The sequence below is a fragment of the Suncus etruscus genome, chromosome 3 (genome assembly GCF_024139225.1).
Source record: "Suncus etruscus isolate mSunEtr1 chromosome 3, mSunEtr1.pri.cur, whole genome shotgun sequence".
Lineage (NCBI taxonomy): Eukaryota > Metazoa > Chordata > Mammalia > Eulipotyphla > Soricidae > Suncus > Suncus etruscus.
Genome location: NC_064850.1, coordinates 158,645,854 through 158,665,109, shown reverse-complemented (window position 1 = coordinate 158,665,109; position 19,256 = coordinate 158,645,854). Strand labels below are relative to the sequence as shown.

Here is a 19,256-nt window from a genome sequence, read left to right as displayed (position 1 = left end):
AGTAGTTTTCCTTTATATACAGAGGGTTATACTATATAGAGTTATTACACACTACAGAGAAATAAAATCATTTTGAGGCAGTACAGTCTGAACACAAAGCTTGCAACATTAAATAACATTGAACCTGCTATACATATTCATAATAGCTAAAGTGACTTCAGAGATAAGAAAATCAGGGCCATAGAGATAGTTAAGGAATTAAGGTTCAGTCCCTAGCACTCCATATATTCCTCTAGTATTCACAAGGTTCCCTGATCACAGAGCCAAGAGTTACCCGAGTACAACCAGGTATGACTCAAAATAGACAAATGAGTAAATGAACAAAATATATAAGAAAACAATTCTTAATGACTCAGAATTAATACAACAATATAAAGTAAATTTACATAATGGAATACTGTCAAATATTGAGTTTAAAATAAAAAACATGAGAAAGAATTAAGAAACCTCAAGTTTCATTTTCTAAAATAACAAAATATATTTCTAGAAATAAAAGTGACATAATTGAGATGAAAGCTCAATGGAAAGTAAACAGTGATTTGAGGTAATTATAAAGAAAAATTAAAGAACTGTGCTTTATTCAATTTTCATGCAAAATGACACATAAAAGTCATAAAAATAGGTCAGGTACATGGGTAATAGAATGAAAAGATGCAATGTAAAATAATGAAGAATTCTAGATTACTGAGTAAACATATTGCAAAACATAAATGATGACATTTAGATTGATAAATTTCATAAATAAAATTAAAACTTTTACTGTGGCTAGGTAAAGTGAGGATAAAAGGAGATAGACTCTAGAGAGAAACCTTCCACCTCTATTCTCAACTCAGTTCTGCCACCAGTGTTCAGGAAAAAGACCCTGGCTTGGGCCAAAGTCTGCATTCAATAGTTGCTATGCATGTACTCAAGCATCCTGCCAGCCCCACAACAGAGCTATCAAGCTATGCCTGGAGTTCATTTGTTCTTTTTGGTGAGAAAGTGAACCCTGCTCCCCAAATTCCCCAGGAATGCTGTACTCAGGCTGAAATAAGAAATTAGGGAAAAATAACTTCAGTCCTAACTCAGCACTGCCATTATGAGTTGTTGCCTCTCCCACTTAGAAAAGAATTTCAGGGCTTTGTGTGTTTGTCTTCTCTTCTGTCTCCTGAAACTCTCCTGAGAGGTCCAGGAAGGGCCAAGCAAAAACTGTCTCCTGGAGGCACGTAGGCCAAAATGCACAGAAAGACTGAGTAAATAAAAACTGGCTACCAGTGCTCGCTTCAGCAGCACATATACTAAAATTGGAACGATACAGAGCAGATTAGCATGGCCCCTGCGCAAGGATGACATGCAAATTCGTGAAGTGTTCCATATTTTTTTGGAAAAAAAAAACTGGCTACCCGAGGCACGAGAAAAAGAGATGGCTCCTTTTCTGTGAAGGAGGCGAGAGGGGTCTGCCTCTCCTTTGAGATTGGCACCTGGGAGCGACTGAGGGGACCTGTCAGCTTTGTGCATAAATCTCTTCTGAGAGGGCCAAGAAGGGCCCAGAAAAAATTGTCTCCTGAAGTCTCCAGAAGAGCATGACCACTCTGCTTCCCTTCGAGCCTTCCCACTATGTAACTAATAAACCCCAACATAACATGCAGGAAAAAACCACACTACAAGCGTGGTAATGGGGAAACCATGCAAGAGAATGAAGATGAGAGCTCTGATGACCCACAAAATACCAACCATCTGATTAATCTTACAGAAAAGTTTAGAATAAAAATATAGAGGATCCTCATGGAAATCAAAGAAAACATAGCTCTAACTAAAGGGAACACAAGGACAGAAATCAGAAAAAAGAAATTCCAAACTGATATATCAGATCTGAAAAACACAATAGCTGAACTGAAAACCTCAATGCAAAGCCTCTCAAACAGGGTAACAGCAGCCAATGACAGAATCAGTGAACTGGAAGATGAAATGCATAACGAATCTATACAGCAAAAGATTGGAAAAGAACATTAAGGACATTATCAAACAATGGAAAAAGTATTCAAGTAATGTGAAGAGATGAAAATAGAAGTTTTTGATAAATGCAACAGAAACAACATAAGAATCATTGGAGTCCCAGAGGCCCAGAAAGGAGATCCCTAAGAAGAATCAACAGTCAAACACAAGATCACAGAAAAACTCCCAGAGCTAAAGACTGCATGCAATCAAATCTTGCATGCCCAAAGCTAAAAGAGACCCAAAGAAAAACACTCCAAGTCACATCCTAGTCATAATGACAAATCCCACAGATAGAGATAGAATACTGAAAGCAGCCAAGATCAAAAAGGGAAATTACATTCAAAGGAGCATCCTCAAAATTTTCAGCAGACATGTTCACAAGAAACTCTCAAGGCCAGGAAAGTGTGATGGTATATTGTGACAAGATTGAATGAAGTGGATGCTTCACCTAGAATAATGCACCCAGCCCAACTCAAGTTCAGGTTCCAAGGAAGGATACATAATTTCATGGATAAGCCACAGCTCAGAAACTTTACAGATGCAATACCATCTTAAAAGAAAAAGTCAAAGGTCTACTTTAAGACAAGGCAGACCATCAGACACACCAAATTTATACACAAAGATGATATTAAATCCCATGACAATCATCTCCCTCAATGTCAATGGATTAAGAGCACCAATTAAGAGACACAGAGCGGCTAAATGGATCAAAAACATGAATTCAACTTGCTGCTTACAAGAAACACACCTGATTAGTAAGAACAAACAGACTCAAAATCAAAAGCTAGAAAAAAATCATTCAAGCAAACAACACCCTTATAAAAGGTGGGGTGGCCATATTACTATCAGACAACAAAAACTTTAGACGCAAAAAAGTTGTAATGAACGAAGATGGACACTTTGTAGTAATAAAAGAATATGAGCAACTCGAAGAAATCGCACTACTAAACATATATGCGCCAAATGAGAGACCAACAAAATATCTAATACAATTACTGACAAATTTAAAAGAGCATATCAATAATAACATAATAATTGTGGGATATTTCATCAGGGCCCTTTAAGCACTTGACTAGTGAACCAGACTGAACCCCAACAAAAATATACTAGCCCTGAAAAGGGAAATGGAAAAAGAGGCCTAGTAGCTATATATAGGACAATCCATCCCCAGAAACCTAGATATACATTCTTCTCCAATGTATATGGGCCATTCTCCAGGATAGACCACATGCTGGCACATAAAATACAATTCCATAAAATCAATAGAATAAACATTTTTCAGGCCACCTTTGCTGATTATAAGGCTCTGAAATTAGATGTGAACTAAAAAGAGACACAGAAGAAGAACTTTAAAAACTGGAAATTAAATAACCTACTACTGAAAAACCAGTGGGTCCGAGAGTAAATCAAAGAAGAAATCAAAACTTTCCTGGAAACAAATGACAATGAAGACACAAACTATCAGAATCTATGAGACACAGCAAAAGCAGTCCTGAGGGAAAAATTTATAACTTTGCAAGCACACATCAGGAAGGAAGAAGGAGCATGCCTGAAAAGCTTAATGACTCAGGTTATAAAAATAGAAAATTATCAACAAAAAGAACCAAAAATAGGGAAACAGAAGGAAATAACAAAGCTTAGAGCAGAAATAAATGAAGTGGAAACCCCCAAAACAATCAAAAGATCAATGAAAGTAGTTGGTTCTTTGAAAAAATAAATAAGATTTATAGACAATTGGCAAAACTCACAAAGAAAGAGAAGGAGAAACCGATATCTCGTTTTGAAAACAAAAATGGGGAAATCACTATAGATTTTGCAGAGATTCAAAGGGTTATCAGAGACTACTTTGAGAAACTCTGCCACTAAACATGAGAACTTGGAAGATATAGATAAATTTTTGAACTCTAATAACCTTCTGCAGTTGAAAAAGAATGATGTAGAATATCTAAACACCCCCATCACTATTGAGGAAATTAGATGTCTGCCCAAAAACAAAAGTCCAGGCCAATATGGATTTACTAATGAATTCTTTCAAACCATTCAAAAGGAACTACTACTCATACTGGCCAGGCTCTTTGATGAATTGAAAAAATGGGAACACTTCCAAACAGCTTTTATGAAGCCAACATCACCTTGATACCAAAACCAGGCAGAGATGCTGCCAAAAAAGAAAATTCCAGACCAATATCCCTGATGAACACAGATGCAAAGATCCTCAACAAAATCCTGGCAAATAGGATCCAGTGCCTCATCAAGAAGGTCATTCACTATGATCAAGTATGTTTCATCCCAGGAATGCAAGGATGGTTTAACATCCCTAAATCTATCAACATAATACACAACATCAACAACAAGAAAAATAAAAATCACATGATCATATAAATATGTGCAGAGAAAACATTTGATAAATTAAAACACACATTCTTGATCAAAACTCTCAGCAAGATGGGAATGAAAGGAACCTTTTCAATCTAGTTAAGGCCATATACCACAAGCCAATTTTCCTCAATGAAGAAAAGCTAAAAGCTTTTCTAAATTTCTGGTACAAGGCAAGGCTGTCTGCTCTCCCCACTCCTATTCAACAGAGTATTGGAAGTCCTTGATATAGCAATTAGGCCAGAAAAAGATATCAAGGAAATCCAGATAGGAAAGGAAGAAGTCAAGCTCTCACTGTTTGAAGATGGCATAATACTCTACTTAGAAAACACAAAAAAGTTAGCAAAGAGCTTTTAGAAACAGTAGGCTAATATAGCAATTTTGTAGGCTACAAGATTAACATGCAAAAATCAATGGGCTTTTTATACACCAATAATGATGGGAAAGAAATGGACATTAAGTAAACAACTCCATTCACATTAGTGTCACACTAACTCAAATATCTTGGAATCAATTTGACCAAAGATGTGAAGGACTTCTACAAAGAAAACAATAAAACTCTACTCCAAGAAATAAGAAAGGATATACAAAATGTAAGGACATACACTGCTCATTAATTGCTGCAGGATTAACATCATTAAATGGCAACACTTCCCAAATTATTGTACAGATTTAATGTGATCCCTCTAAAGATACCCATGACATTCTTCAAAGAAGTGGATCAAACACTTTTGAAAATCATTTGGATAAACAACACCATTGAATATCTAAGCAGGGGTCCTCAAACTTTTTAAACAGGGGGCCAGTTCACTGTCCCTCAGACCATTGGAGGGTCTGACTATAGTAAAAACAAAACTTATGAACGAATTCTTATGCACACTGCATATATCTTATTTTGCAATGAAGAAACAAAACAGATACAAATACAATATTTGGCCCATGGGTCATAGTTTGAGGACCACTGAAAGCAATCCTTGGGTAAAGAAATATGGGAAGCATTAATTTCCCCATCTTTAAACTGTATTACAAAGCAATAGTTATCAAAAACATCATGGTATTGGAATAAAGACAAATCCTCAGATCAGTGGAAATATATATGTGTGTGTGTGTGTGTGTGTGTGTGTGTGTGTGTATGTGTGTGTGTGTGTATGTGTATAAAATCCTTCACCAGTGCAACTTTCTCATGACCAATATCCCAAGTGTCCTTCCTCCTTACCCCACATAGGCCTGTATTCTAGACAGGCTTTCTACTTCCCTCATTCAGTCACATTTTGTTCTGATAGTTCTCAATGTAATTATTTCTGTGACTGCACTAAACGATCCCTGTGGTGAGCTTCATGTCAGGAGCTGGACCCTCCAGTCCTCCTCTATTTTGTCTCTGAGAATCATTACACAAATGTTTTTCATTTTTCTCAAAACCCATAGATGAGTGATACCATTCTGTGTTTATCTCTCTCCCTCTGACTTATTTTATTCAGCATAAAAGTTTCCATATATATATTCCATATATGGAATCCATTATTAAATTTTATTGTTTCACAAAAGTACATTACTAGGAACTTCTCCCTATTCACTCAGAATACACCTATATATCTACAACAAAACCATGCCCACACCAAATATTAAACAGAAGATTCTTAAAATCATCTCAAATACAGAGGTTTTAACTGACTGAAAACTTCTACATCAAGAAAATATCAGAAGATGCTGCAACAGTATTTCAAACAGCCGAGAAAAAATAATACTCATGGCAGAATTATTTTTAATCATTCAAATAAAATATGAGGAAAATACGCATCTTCACAGAAACAAATCACAACTTTTACTGAAGAAACTGCCAAAGGATAACGTTGAGAAGGAAGAGAGTTAATCCTGTATGAAATGAGAAGCCAATAGATTGACAATAAAAATATTAGTGAAAGTGTAGATTAAAAACACATGCAATTTGAAATTGAATAGTTGTTTTTCTATAGAGATTATATTTAGTTTGATATTGTAAGCAATAATCATGATTGGTGACACTGAGTCTAATTCAAAATAAATAGTCAAAAAATAAATTATTAAATAACAATTATATGCAAGAGAGGATATGGAAGTATGTGGCATTACAATATTACTACTTCCAATTTTTTAATGATGAAGTGAGGAATGTTGTGTTTACTTATTAATTTAAATACATTTAACACAGAAAACAGTAGAAGTATAGGTGAGAGAAGAAAAATAATGATAACATTTTAGTTAATTTAAGAAAAGAAAAAGCAAAAATGTAAATCTGTGCCCAACTACATCATTAGAAACTTTTGTAGCTAATGCATTTAAAGTGATCAAAAGGGATATTCATATATGTGCTTTGTCTATGAAAACGTAACTACAGTTGAACAGAAAGAAAATTTTTTACTAAAAAGATTAAAAAGTAAGATATATTATAAAAAAGAACAAATTAAAACTATGAATAACAAAAATTAAGAATAAAATGAAAACTATGAACATAAAAATGTTGACATAATTCTACTGAGAAAACAGTGAAAAAATGAACATACATATAATAAGATATTTTAATAAACTCTTTAATTCATAAATAAATACTTAAAATATTATTGGTTAAACTGTTGTTTACCATCCTAGCCCCTATTCCCCTCTGCTATCCCTAATTCTATTTTCTACTAGTACTTGTAATAGAAGGTCAAGTCACTCAGTTTTGATTTCTCAGGAAGCAAACTTTCTGTGTAGGTAATCAAATTTTGATGTACATTCTAAATCCTAGAAAAACTAATTTAGTGAATGAATTATATTGGAAACTGTGGGCTTTAATATTGTAATTATCTATCAAGGTGATGTGGTCAATGTAAAGGTGACAGATAAACATTAACAGATCACTGAAGAATCTGCTTACTCCATAATGGGGGAAGGGGGAGAGGGAGAGAGAGAGAGGGAGAGGGGGGAGAGGGAAAGAGAAGATGAGAGAAAGAGGGAGAGAGAGGGAGAGGGAGAGAGAGGGAGAGAGAGGCAGGGGGGAGAGAGGAGAGAGGGGGAGAGAGAGGGAGAGAGGGGGAGAGAGGGAGTGGGAGAGAGAGAGGGAGAGAGAGAGGGAGGGAGAGAGGGAGGGAGGGAGAGAAAGAGGGAGGGAGAAAGAGGGAGGGAGAGAGAGGGAGGGAGGGAGAGAGAGGAGAAAGAGAGAGGAGAGAGGAGAGGAGAGGGAGGAGAGAGGAGAGGAGAGGGAGGAGAGGGAGGAGAGGAGAGGAAAGAGGGGAGGAGGGAGGGAGGAGAGAGGGGGGAGGGAGGGAGAGGGGAGAGAGGGAGAAAGGGAGAGAGGGAGAGAGTGAGGAGAGGGAGAGAGTGAGGAGTGGGAGAGAGAGTGAGGAGAGGGAGAGAGAGTGAGGAGAGGGAGAGAGAGTGAGGAGAGGGAGAGAGAGTGAGGAGAGGAGAGAGTGGGAGAGAGGGAGAGGAGAGAGTGGGAGAGAGGGAGAGAGGGGGGAGAGAGGGAGAGGGAGACGTAGAGAGGAAGAGGGAGAGGGAAGGAGAGGGAGGGGGAGAGAGGGGGCGATGGAGAGAAAGGGGAGAGGAGGGAGGGGGGAGAGGGAGGGGGAGAGAGGGACGGGGAGAGAGGGAGGGGGAGAGAGGGAGGGGGAGAGAGGGAGGGGGAGAGAGGGAGGGGGGAGAGAGGGAGGGGGAGAGAGGCAAGGGAGAGAGGAAGGAGAGAGAGGGAGAGAGGGAGGAAAGAGTGGGGAGGGAGGGAGAGGGAAGGGGAGAGAGAGGGAGGGGGAGAGAGAGAGGGGGAGAGAGGGGGGGAGAGAGGGAGGGGGAGAGAGGGAGGGGAGAGAGAAAGGTGATAGAGAGATGGAGAGAGAGGGAAGAGAGAGAGGGAGAGAGGGGAGAGAGAGGGGAGAAAGGGGAGAGAGAGAGAGGAAGAGGGAGAGAGGAAGAGGGAGAGGGAGAGAGAGACCTGGTCATCAGGGAAGGAACTATTTACTTGATACATAAATTTTAACTTTGTACACACCTAAAGCTCTTTATGTAAATCTTTCATACATTACTCAAAGACCTAATTACCCAGGAAATAACTAGTTTTATGTTGACATTACCATTTAATTTCAGACTTTTTTGCTTATGTCTTAGACTCCTTGTCCATAGGCCAGTGTTTGTTTTGTTTTTCAAAACTTACACTTAAAACTATTCTAAAAAAATGATACTGAATGAAATACACAAACAATTTCTTTCACCAGGGGTAGTCATTGAAGGTCAAATGAAAGCTCAATTTCTAGTTTTTTTTTTAATTAATATCTTTATTTAAACACCTTGATTACAAATATGATTGTAGGTGGGTTTCAGTCATGTAAAGAACAACCCCTTTCACCAGTGTAGCATTCCCATCACCAATGTCTCAAATATCTCTCCTCCCCTCCACCTGTACTCTAGACAGGCTTTCCACTTCCCTCACTTATTCACATTGTTATGAGTTACAGAAATAACTACAAATAATTATTTTAAACCAACATTTTACAGCTGTGTTCTGACAGAAAGGAAGCAAAATTTGATAAGTTTGATACATTGTAGGTGTGTGTTTTGTTTAGGAGAAAAACTGAGTTCACTATTCTGAGCTAGAATGAAGAAGAAACAGTAGTAATAACACTTTTTCTTAATTCCTATCCCTGATTGTATGAAATCAAATGCTTTTATCACTTTTATGAATTTAATAAGTTATAGAATTATATGATAGGAAGAATAATATGTGTTTTGAGATAAAAATGCACTTGGGGGAAAGGTAACTTCAGAAATAATATATATTTTATTACTCCTGCTATAGTAGGTATTTATCATTTTGGATTTAAGAAATCCAAACATCTTTTGGGTTGAAAGGAATCACAAATATTAGCAGCAATAGCTGTTTCTGTTCACAGTACATCAAGTTGTTCTGCTGCTCTCTAGTCCTGACATCTAACATACTTCGCCTGTATTAAAGATATGTATTCCTTCCGAAACACTCAAGTTCCTTAATTTGTGCAACTGAAGAGATTGTACTGAGGGATAAGATATTAAGCCATTAGCCTGGCATGTAACTAACCCCAGTTTGAATTTCTGACACCACATCTACTCACACGAACATAGCTAGGGGTCACTGCTAAGCAAAGAGCAATAAAACATGTGTTAGCTGAGGAGTGCAAAGGCTGAAGCATTTTGTAAGTAGGGCCCCAAATTCAAACACATCATTGTGTGGTCTCCAAGTACTGCAGTACTCTCTCCACAGAACCTTTTCCTATGACCACAAAAACAAACAAAGATATTGGCTATATTTTGTCTTTCTTTTACTTTAATGAGCCACACAGGGTCTGTAAATACAATCAAGATGCAACAGCCCACATTTAGGGATATGAAAGAAAAAGGGCCGCATTGAATGAATCAGCACGAGAGGGTGTCCTTTCGCTTTGGGAGGCAGGTGGCAGCTTACTGGGGTAGAGGGATGGTCTTGTTTCCTAATGATTTAAGAACTGAGGGTAAAGAGGGTTAAATATGAAGAGATGATGGATCAGGTGTGAGGGGGAGAGAGGATAGAAGAAATTCAGAACAGGGTTGGAGTGGGAGGGATAATGATAATAACAAGGCTATATACAATATAGGCATGGATTGTTTACAATATAGTTAGGCAAACATAGAGGAATCCACATATACAAACTGAAACCCACTCATATACAGACATTAGATATCTATTCATAAGTTGTAGTTGAAGGCCTGACCATTACGAGATGGGTCAGAGCACTTAATAAATCATTGAATTAAGAAAAACAAATTTCAAAAACAGATTAAAAAGAAGCAAAAAAAATAAAGAAAAATAAATAAATAAATTAGGCCTACAGATTAAAGAGGAAAGATTTCCTAATTTCTAGGCACTTCATCCCTAATTTAGCAACGTGGTGCTCTATTATATTAGACAGTGCTCATTATGAAAATATCTTGATTAAAATATTCCAATTTACCAATTTCCTTTTGATTATATCTGATGCTATGACCTAAAGCTTGTGACCATAGAGACCACTGAAATAGACAACTGCACACCATAGTCTTATGTTACAGGTTCCACTCTATGATTTGCAAATTACTATTATTCCTTTTGTTTTGTTTTTCTTTTCTTCTTTTTTCTTCTTTTTTAGATTAGAATTGTATTCATCAACTTAAATGGAGTTTCCAAAGCCATTGTACTTATTGTAGGGAGGCAATGAATTTGAAATCGCTTTCTTTTTAATTAAATCATTAAATTATTTATTTATTTATTATATTTCTTATTTCGACCAAAGTGGCTTACATATCTTTCACAGTAATATTTTAGGTACATATTAACATTGAATCAGGGGAATTCCCATCACCAAATTTGTCCTCTCTCCACCCCCATTCCCATATTGCATCCCATATCCTCCACTCTCACTCCCGGGGCTGTTAGAATAGGTAGTCCCCTCTGTGTCTAGCTTACTACTTAGTGCCATACAACTGTTTGGTCTTGGTACCTCCCTTATTTCCCGCTCTATTTGTGAGGTGGAACTAGATAGTTCAAGTTGCTTGAAGAAAAGAAAAGCAATAAAATGGGGTAAAAATCAAATAAACTGAAAATGGGTGGAGTTCTTCTAGAGGCTCTCAACCTCAGTTTAGAAAGGACAGTAAAAAAGGAGTTGAAACACCACAACAATACAAAAGGAAATATCTAATAAAAAATCCAGTGAGCACTACAGCAATAAAGACAAGCACTACATAATAGCCATGGTCCTGAAATAAAAACATTACAGAGTGCACAAAGGGAAAAAGAAAAAAGAAAAAAATGGAGACAACAACTACAAAGAAACACCAAAACAAAGAAGTCAAAAAATAAATAGATAAATAAATAAATAAAATAAAAAAATAAAATGATTTTTATGTGTTTTTTTTTCCTGTATAGGCACAGTAAACATTGGGGACATTAGAAAGGGAATCCCCTTGGCCTAAGAGATACAGGGTTTCTCCACCCTTGAAACACACTATCATGGGAATAACTATAGACTCCTTGCAAGTTCATTTAGCTACTTTCTATTAATGTAAGGTAGGATACTGTATAGAAAGCTACTTTCTATTAATGTAAGGTAGGATAGTATATAGAAAGCTACTTTCTATTAATGTAAAGTAGGATAGTATATAGAAAGCTACTTTTTATTAATGTAAGGTAGGATAGTATATAGAAAGCTATTTTCTATTAATGTAAGTTAGGATAGTGTATAGACATCACTGTCCTACCTTACATTAATACATACTTTCTTAAGACCTATATTCATGTTCTTTAAAAGAAAAATTATTGGAACCAAAGGAAAAGTTAAGTGGTTACAAAACTTTATACAAAGTATAAGATGAAAAATCCAATTTCAAGTGCTGACACACATGGCTAAGGTTCTGGAAGGTTCATTGTTGAGGCTCATTTCGCTTGTCTTTGTAAACCAGGTGTCACAAGCAATTTCTGGCTAAATGAAGCTGCAATATTAAAGAGATATGACCATGGGAATAGCAACCTAACTAATAAGTGGACCTGTGCCACACAGCAATTGTGATCTTTGACTAGTCCTCCTGAGTACTAAAGCTACTTTGAGGAGCAAAGCAAACAGAATATGCCCAGCAGCACAACTAAATTATTCTTATTTCTAACCAGTATGTTTGTGGTCACCAACCCTAAAGGAATGCAATAATCCATGAAGACCTCAGTCCAGTGGGTCAATATCTCTACTTGAAATGTGCCTTCTTTGCTAAATGTGTGACCACAAAAATAGGCATGCATGAGAAGTCACAATCAGCACAACAAGGAGAGGAAGATAATAAAAAGATAATAATAAATTATATAAAAACATGAGTAAAGCAAATTTTATAGGAAAAAGAAATATGAAGTTTTTGAGCCATTTAATTTTTTTTTTTTTTAATTTTTTTTTTATTTAAACACCTTGATTACATACATGATTGTGTTTGGGTTTCAGTCATAAAAGGAACACCACCCATCACCAGTGCAACATTCCCATCACCCAAGTCCCAAATCACCCTCCTCCCCACCCAACCCCCGCCTGTACCCTAAACAGGCTCTACATTTCCCTCATACATTCTCAATATTAGGACAGTTCAAAATGTAGTTATTTCTCTAACTAAACTCATCACTCTTTGTGGTGAGCTTCCTGAGGTGAGCTGGAACTTCCAGCTCTTTTCTCTTTTGTGTCTGAAAATTATTATTACAAGGGTGTCTTTCATTTTTCTTAAAACCCATAGATGAGTGAGACCATTCTGCGTTTTTCTCTCTCTCTCTGACTTATTTCACTCAGCATAATAGATTCCATGTACATCCATGTATAGGAAAATTTCATGACTTCATCTCTCCTGACAGCTGCATAATATTCCATTGTGTATATGTACCACAGTTTCTTTAGCCATTCATCTGTTGAAGGGCATCTTGGTTGTTTCCAGAGTCTTGCTATGGTAAATAGAGCTGCAATGAATATAGGTGTAAGGAAGGGGTTTTTGTATTGTATTTTTGTGTTCCTAGGGTATATTCCTAGGAGTGGTATAGCTGGATCGTATGGGAGCTCGATTTCCAGTTTTTGGAGGAATCTCCATATCGCTTTCCATAAAGGTTGAACTAGATGGCATTCCCACCAGCAGTGGATAAGAGTTCCTTTCTCTCCACATCCCCGCCAACACTGTTTATTCTCATTCTTTGTGATGTGTGCCATTCTCTGGGGTGTGAGGTGGTATCTCATCGTTGTTTTGATTTGCATCTCCCTGATGATTAGTGATGTGGAACATTTTTTCATGTGTCTTTTGGCCATGCGTATTTCTTCTTTGTCAAAGTGTCTGTTCATTTCTTCTCCCCATTTTTTGATGGGGTTAGATGTTTTTTTCTTGTAAAGTTCTGTCAGTGCCTTGTATATTTTGGAGATTAGCCCCTTATCTGATGGGTATTGGGTGAATAGTTTCTCCCACTCAGTGGGTGGCTCTTGTATCCTGGGCACTATTTCCTTTGAGGTGCAGAAGCTTCTCAGCTTAATATATTCCCATCTGTTAATCTCTGCTTTCACTTGCTTGGAGAGTGCAGTTTCCTCCTTGAAGATGCCTGTAATGTCCTGTAGTGTTTTGCCTATGTGCTGTTCTATATATCTTATGGTTTTGGGGCTGATATCGAGGTCTTTAATCCATTTGGATTTTACCTTTGTACATGATGTTAGCTGGGGGTCTAAGTTTAATTTTTTGCAAGTGGCTATCCAATTGTGCCAACACCACTTGTTGAAGAGGCTTTCCCTGCTCCATTTAGGATTTCCTGCTCCTTTATCAAAAATTAGATGGTTGTATCTCTGGGGAACATTTTCTGAGTATTCAAGCCTATTCCACTGATCTGAGGACCTATCCTTATTCCAATACCATGCTGTTTTGATAACTGTTGCTTTGTAGTACAGTTTAAAGTTGGGAAAAGTAATTCCTCCCATATTCTTTTTCCCAATGATTGCTTTAGCTATTCGAGGGTGTTTATTGTTCCAAATGAATTTCAAAAGTGTCTGATCCACTTCTTTGAAGAATGTCATGGGTATCTTTAGAGGGATGGCATTAAATCTGTATAATGCCTTGGGGAGTATTGACATTTTGATGATGTTAATCCTGCCAATCCATGAGCAGGGTATGTGTTTCCATTTCCGTGTGTCCTCTCTTATTTCTTGGAGCAGAGTTTTATAGTTTTCTTTGTATAGGTCCTTCACATATTTAGTCAAGTTGATTCCAAGATATTTGAGTTTGTGTGGTACTATTGTGAATGGGGTTGTTTTCTTAATGTCCATTTCTTCTTTATTACTGTTGGTGTATAGAAAGGCCATTGATTTTTGTGTGTTAATTTTGTAGCCTGCCACCTTGCTATATGAGTCTATTGTTTCTAGAAGCTTTTTGATAGAGTATTTAGGGTTTTCTAAGTAGAGTATCATGTCATCTGCAAACAGTGAGAGCTTGACTTCTTCCTTTCCTATCTGGATTCCCTTGATATCCTTTTCTTGCCTAATCGCTATAGCAAGTACTTCCAGTGCTATGTTGAGCCATTTAATTTTATAGTGTATTTCATATTTTATATCTGGAGTGCTTACATCAGGGACTCAAAAAGCTAGTTCTCAAAGTACTGTTCCAAATTAGCGCTAACAGTATTATCTGAAAATCTATGTTAAATACAGATTTCTGACCACACCTTAACCATTTCTTGGTAAGCAATCAAGAGAGATCTTCAGCAATTTCCTCTATATCAACGTGTCAGGTAGTTCTGATACATGTTCAAGTTTGAAAATCACTATATAGAGAATGCAGTGATAGAAAATTTAATTTACATTATTTTGTAAGATTCAAAACTCTGTTGCACTTTACTTGCTAATATTTTTGTATATCTCTAATTTATTATATTTATATTAATAGTTGTGTCTTACCTATGTTGATTTTTGTCACATGCGAAAATATTTTCATCAATAAAAAAATAGAAGTCTAAAAATTTCAGATGAATACCCTGAAAGAAAATTCATTGACTTTTACTTAAACACTGATTACAATGTTGTTCATGATTGAGTTTCAAGTTTCAATTATACAATGTGTAGAACCATTCACCCATAAACATATTCCACCACCATTGACCCCAGATTTCCCCCCACCCTCTCTCTCATACTGCCTCTGGGACAGGTATTTTACTCCTTCCCTCCCTCCCTCCCTTCTTCTCTCTCCCTATTTCTCTCTCCTCCCACTCTTTTATTTCTCTCTCTCCCTCTCTCTTCTTTCCTCTCTTACTTTTGTTTTTTTTTTTTCATTTTAGAAACATATTTGCACTATTGTTATTGAAGGGGTACCATGCATATCATTTATCTCCTTTTAATACCCATTTATTTTCCAGAGTGGTCAGTTCCAGCTATCATTATAACAATGTTCCTTTCTCTACCATATAGCACATGCCATAAATTTTAATGATGAATACTTTGGGCTCTCCCCCCCTAGTTTTATTACAAACTATGCTGCAATGACTATCCTTTTCTTCTGCTATTTATGGCATGATTCCTACCATGGACTGGTCCTCCTGGCTTCCATCTCTATCGTGTCTGTATAGTATTCCTTTGTGTAGATGCACCACAATTTCTTTATCTACTCAACTGTTCTCAGGCATTTGAGTTGTTTCCAAATTCTGGCAATAGTAAACAGTGTAATAAATCTGAACTAAATTTTTTAAATAGTGCAACAAATTAGATACCTCCACACCCAGAGAATCAGCATGAGGTTGAGCAATAGGATTATGCCTATTTTGTATCATAGTTTGTAATGAAGAAAAGCTCTTTGCACATCATTTTATCATTAGACTACAAAAGATAAACTACCAAGGCCAATTCCTCTAATTCCTTTACTCATAACTTTAAAACTAGAATAAAATATAATAAAAGACTCTGAGAAGTTCATATAGAAAAAAGCTAAATTTATCAAAATTAATTAGCTTGATAATTTTTGCCATATGTGAGTTCTATTATGCTTTTAAAGTATGTTTACTTAATTTCACAACTTACATTTATTCTTAGGAGAGGAAAGGCATTCATTAAATTTTTTTGAGTCATGCAAGCTAAAATACAAATTTGATAGTCAAAAAATAATACAATTTCTAAGTCTTAATGTACACCTTCAAAATATGTGTTTAAACATTTTAGATATAAAATATTGTATATTGTATATAATTTGTATTATATATTGTATTTTGTATATATTGTACTATATACCTTCAAATATGTTTAAACATTTAAAATATTGTAAGTTTAAATAAATTATTTTCAATTATATTTAGTAATGCCATGCCACATGTTACAAATAAATGCAATTATATATTTACTTTAATGACTTTGTATTTTTATGGATATTTATATGATAATTTTCTTAAATCCTAGACTCATTATTTCTTCATTTTTTCTATTAGATTATTTTATTTTAATTTTAATACATACCTATAAGAAAATTTATTATTTATAAAATATCTTTATAAATGCTTGCAGATAATAAATTCCTTTGTGTTAATAATGTTTTTAATAGCAATTTTATGTTTTTAGTAAATAGTGGGAAAATAGTGGAAAAATAAAATTAAATAAATAAAATAAATAAAAATGAAAAAAAGAGTAGAAATAAAAAGCATAGATCTGTCCCAACACATATACCACATACTATTATCAACAATCTCCTCAAGAACGTTATTTTTCTTTGATAAAATTGCATTAAAAATATTTACCTAAAGGTCTTAGTATATATTATGGTTTTCTAACTATGGTATATTCTATACCAAGAATGTCTTATTTGTACTGTTTTCAGCAGTCAATGTCACACATGTACCCTTGTCATTGGAACTCTTTTCAAACCTCATCACTTTGTGATGGGCTTGTTTTCTATTGTGTTTGCATTTTAATATTTATATTCATATATTTGTATGATAATTCTATTGAAAATGTATTTTAGAAATATGTATTTTCTTAATATTGTATTTTGATAAGAGGTTTTGAGTTCTATGAAGTATTATTTATTTAATAAATTGTACCTTTATTATTGTGTCTAAATAATTATTATAGTCAAAGTAATGTGAATTTTCTAATATGTTATCTTCCAAAGATACTATAGTCTTGCATTTTGCATTTAGGTCTTAGACGTCTCTAAGATTTTTTTTGTATGTATGTGTGTAAATTCTATTTCTAGATTGTGTATTTGTGTGTATGCAGATACCTAGTTGTTGCAGCACCTTTTGTTGAAAAACTATCATTGCTTTATTGCATTCCGTTTAACCTTGGTCAGAGAGTGGGAGGGAGATGGTTTTGCTATAATGCTTTATCACAGCAAACTCTTCTGTTTCAGTGCAATATTTATTGGCAAGGAAAAATGAGAGATATTCTTTGTTGTATCTTCTTTTAGTGTAAGAGCTTTAAGCTTATAATTATGTTAGTGTATGTAATTTTAAGTATTTGTTAAGGTAAAGATAATTCTTGTGTTTCTCATTCACTGAATTTTTATATAAATGAGTATTGTGCCAAATGCTTTTCCTGTATCTATTGATATAATTTTATTTTATTTTACTTTATTTATTGATGTTTCAAACTACTATAATTGATTTAAAAATTAACTCATTTTTGCATAGGGGAGTACTGGTTATCTAATGAGTCATGCTGTGTAATTATTTATTTATTTAAGATTTTATTTGATAACATTTTAGTAATAAATTTTGAATCTAAATTCATAAACTATATAGGTTTGTGGAGTTTTACTCGAATTTTCTAAATTTTAATAGTTGATAAATACTGAATTCACCTAATATACAGTGTACAAAGTAGTCTCATGTTATATGCTCTAAAATAAACTGTAGTAATTTGGTATATTTGATTCTTAAAATGTTCAGTTTAAAATCTTCTGGGCCTGGTGTTTTACTGATTCATTTTCTTTAATATTGGCCTGTTCAGATTACCTTTATTTTTCTACTAGTTTTAATAAACTGCACTTTAATACATTAATTCATTTAAATCAAATTAGTAAATATATAGGTTTCTTATTCTTGTATTGGCCAACATATCTATAATAACTATAATATCACCTCTTTTATATTTTATATTTTTCAATTTAAATATTTTCATTTCATAGTTAAAGTTGGACATATTGATTTTTAATCATTTCAAAGAAATGGCTTTTAGTTTAATTGATTTTCTTTTGATTTTCTGTTATAAATTTAGTTTGAAACTTATTTTAAAAAATTTTTAATAATCTCGAAGTATTTCCAGAAATGGAAAGTTAATTTAGACCCCAGTCAATAATATATTTCAATTATCCTACTGTTACCCAAGAAGATATTCTGAATGTTTTTCATCATTTTCAATGAAATAATAGGATGAAGAATTAAAAAAATTTGGTTCAAAACTGTACTTCCTTTAGGATGTGTTTAATAGTATTTTATTCTTTTCTTCCTCTTTTGCTACTGTTACATTGACTAATGTTTAAACACATTTGTCTGTGATGCTAAGCAGGGCTCATGTATCTGCCTGCAATATTTGCATGCATGCTCAGTCATCTTGAATGTGCTCTTGCACCTGGTAGTTATAGTGTTAGGTATCTCTCTGTAATGTTTGCATTAGTCTTGCTAGAATTTATCCACAAAGCTTAATTTTTGGTTGCTGTGCTCATTAGGGGTCATATCTACTAGCTTTGATACTTGAACATAACTGCTAATATATGGGAGAAGGTAAATTCTGTTCCTATGCTAGAGGTCCTAGACAGAGATTTCAGTGCAGCACTCAGTGTATTCAAGTGGCATCGATAATGGAAGTTGAGTTCATTGCCTTATGCTGGCAAGTTAGTAGGTTTTTTTAATTTCTTGTAAATGTTATCTTTAATGTTAGCTTTGAGAAGCTCCATATCGAAATGTAAAACTGAAAGGAGGTCACTTGCAGAGTAATACAATTTTAAATTACTCATTACAGCTTAACTATTTATTCATTTGTTTCAGTACCTTTCATTTGCCTTTTGATTTCATAATTTCTCAGTGATATACAATTATTATTATTTATATGTATTGTATAAATGAGAATGATACATTTTATAAATTTATCTCATTAAATTTCTCATTAAAATTACTATAAAATGGAAAACTGTATTCCTTACTAACCAATTATTGCCTAAAGGGAATGGACCTTTTCAAGTTATCTTAAGACTTTCCATTGTCCTGAAACTAAATGCAATAAAATTTGGATTCATCTCCTCAGGATAAAACCAGCTCCATTTATGTCATCCAGTGACTAGATTCTAGGAGAGTATCAAATTATGGCTATGAACAAATCGAGGATTTGAAGCTTCTTTTTTATTTAAAAATAAAAGCCAACCTTAAAAGCTAACAC

At 34.8% G+C, this 19,256-nt stretch overlaps 1 non-coding gene across 1 annotated transcript; it reads left to right on the top strand.

Annotated features, from left to right (window-relative positions):
• The first annotated feature begins 1,253 nt into the window (after positions 1-1,253).
• LOC126005608 (U6 spliceosomal RNA) lies at positions 1,254-1,360 on the top strand. The gene has a single exon (XR_007494653.1). It is a non-coding gene; the product is annotated as a U6 spliceosomal RNA (small nuclear RNA).
• The last annotated feature ends 17,896 nt before the right edge of the window (positions 1,361-19,256 follow it).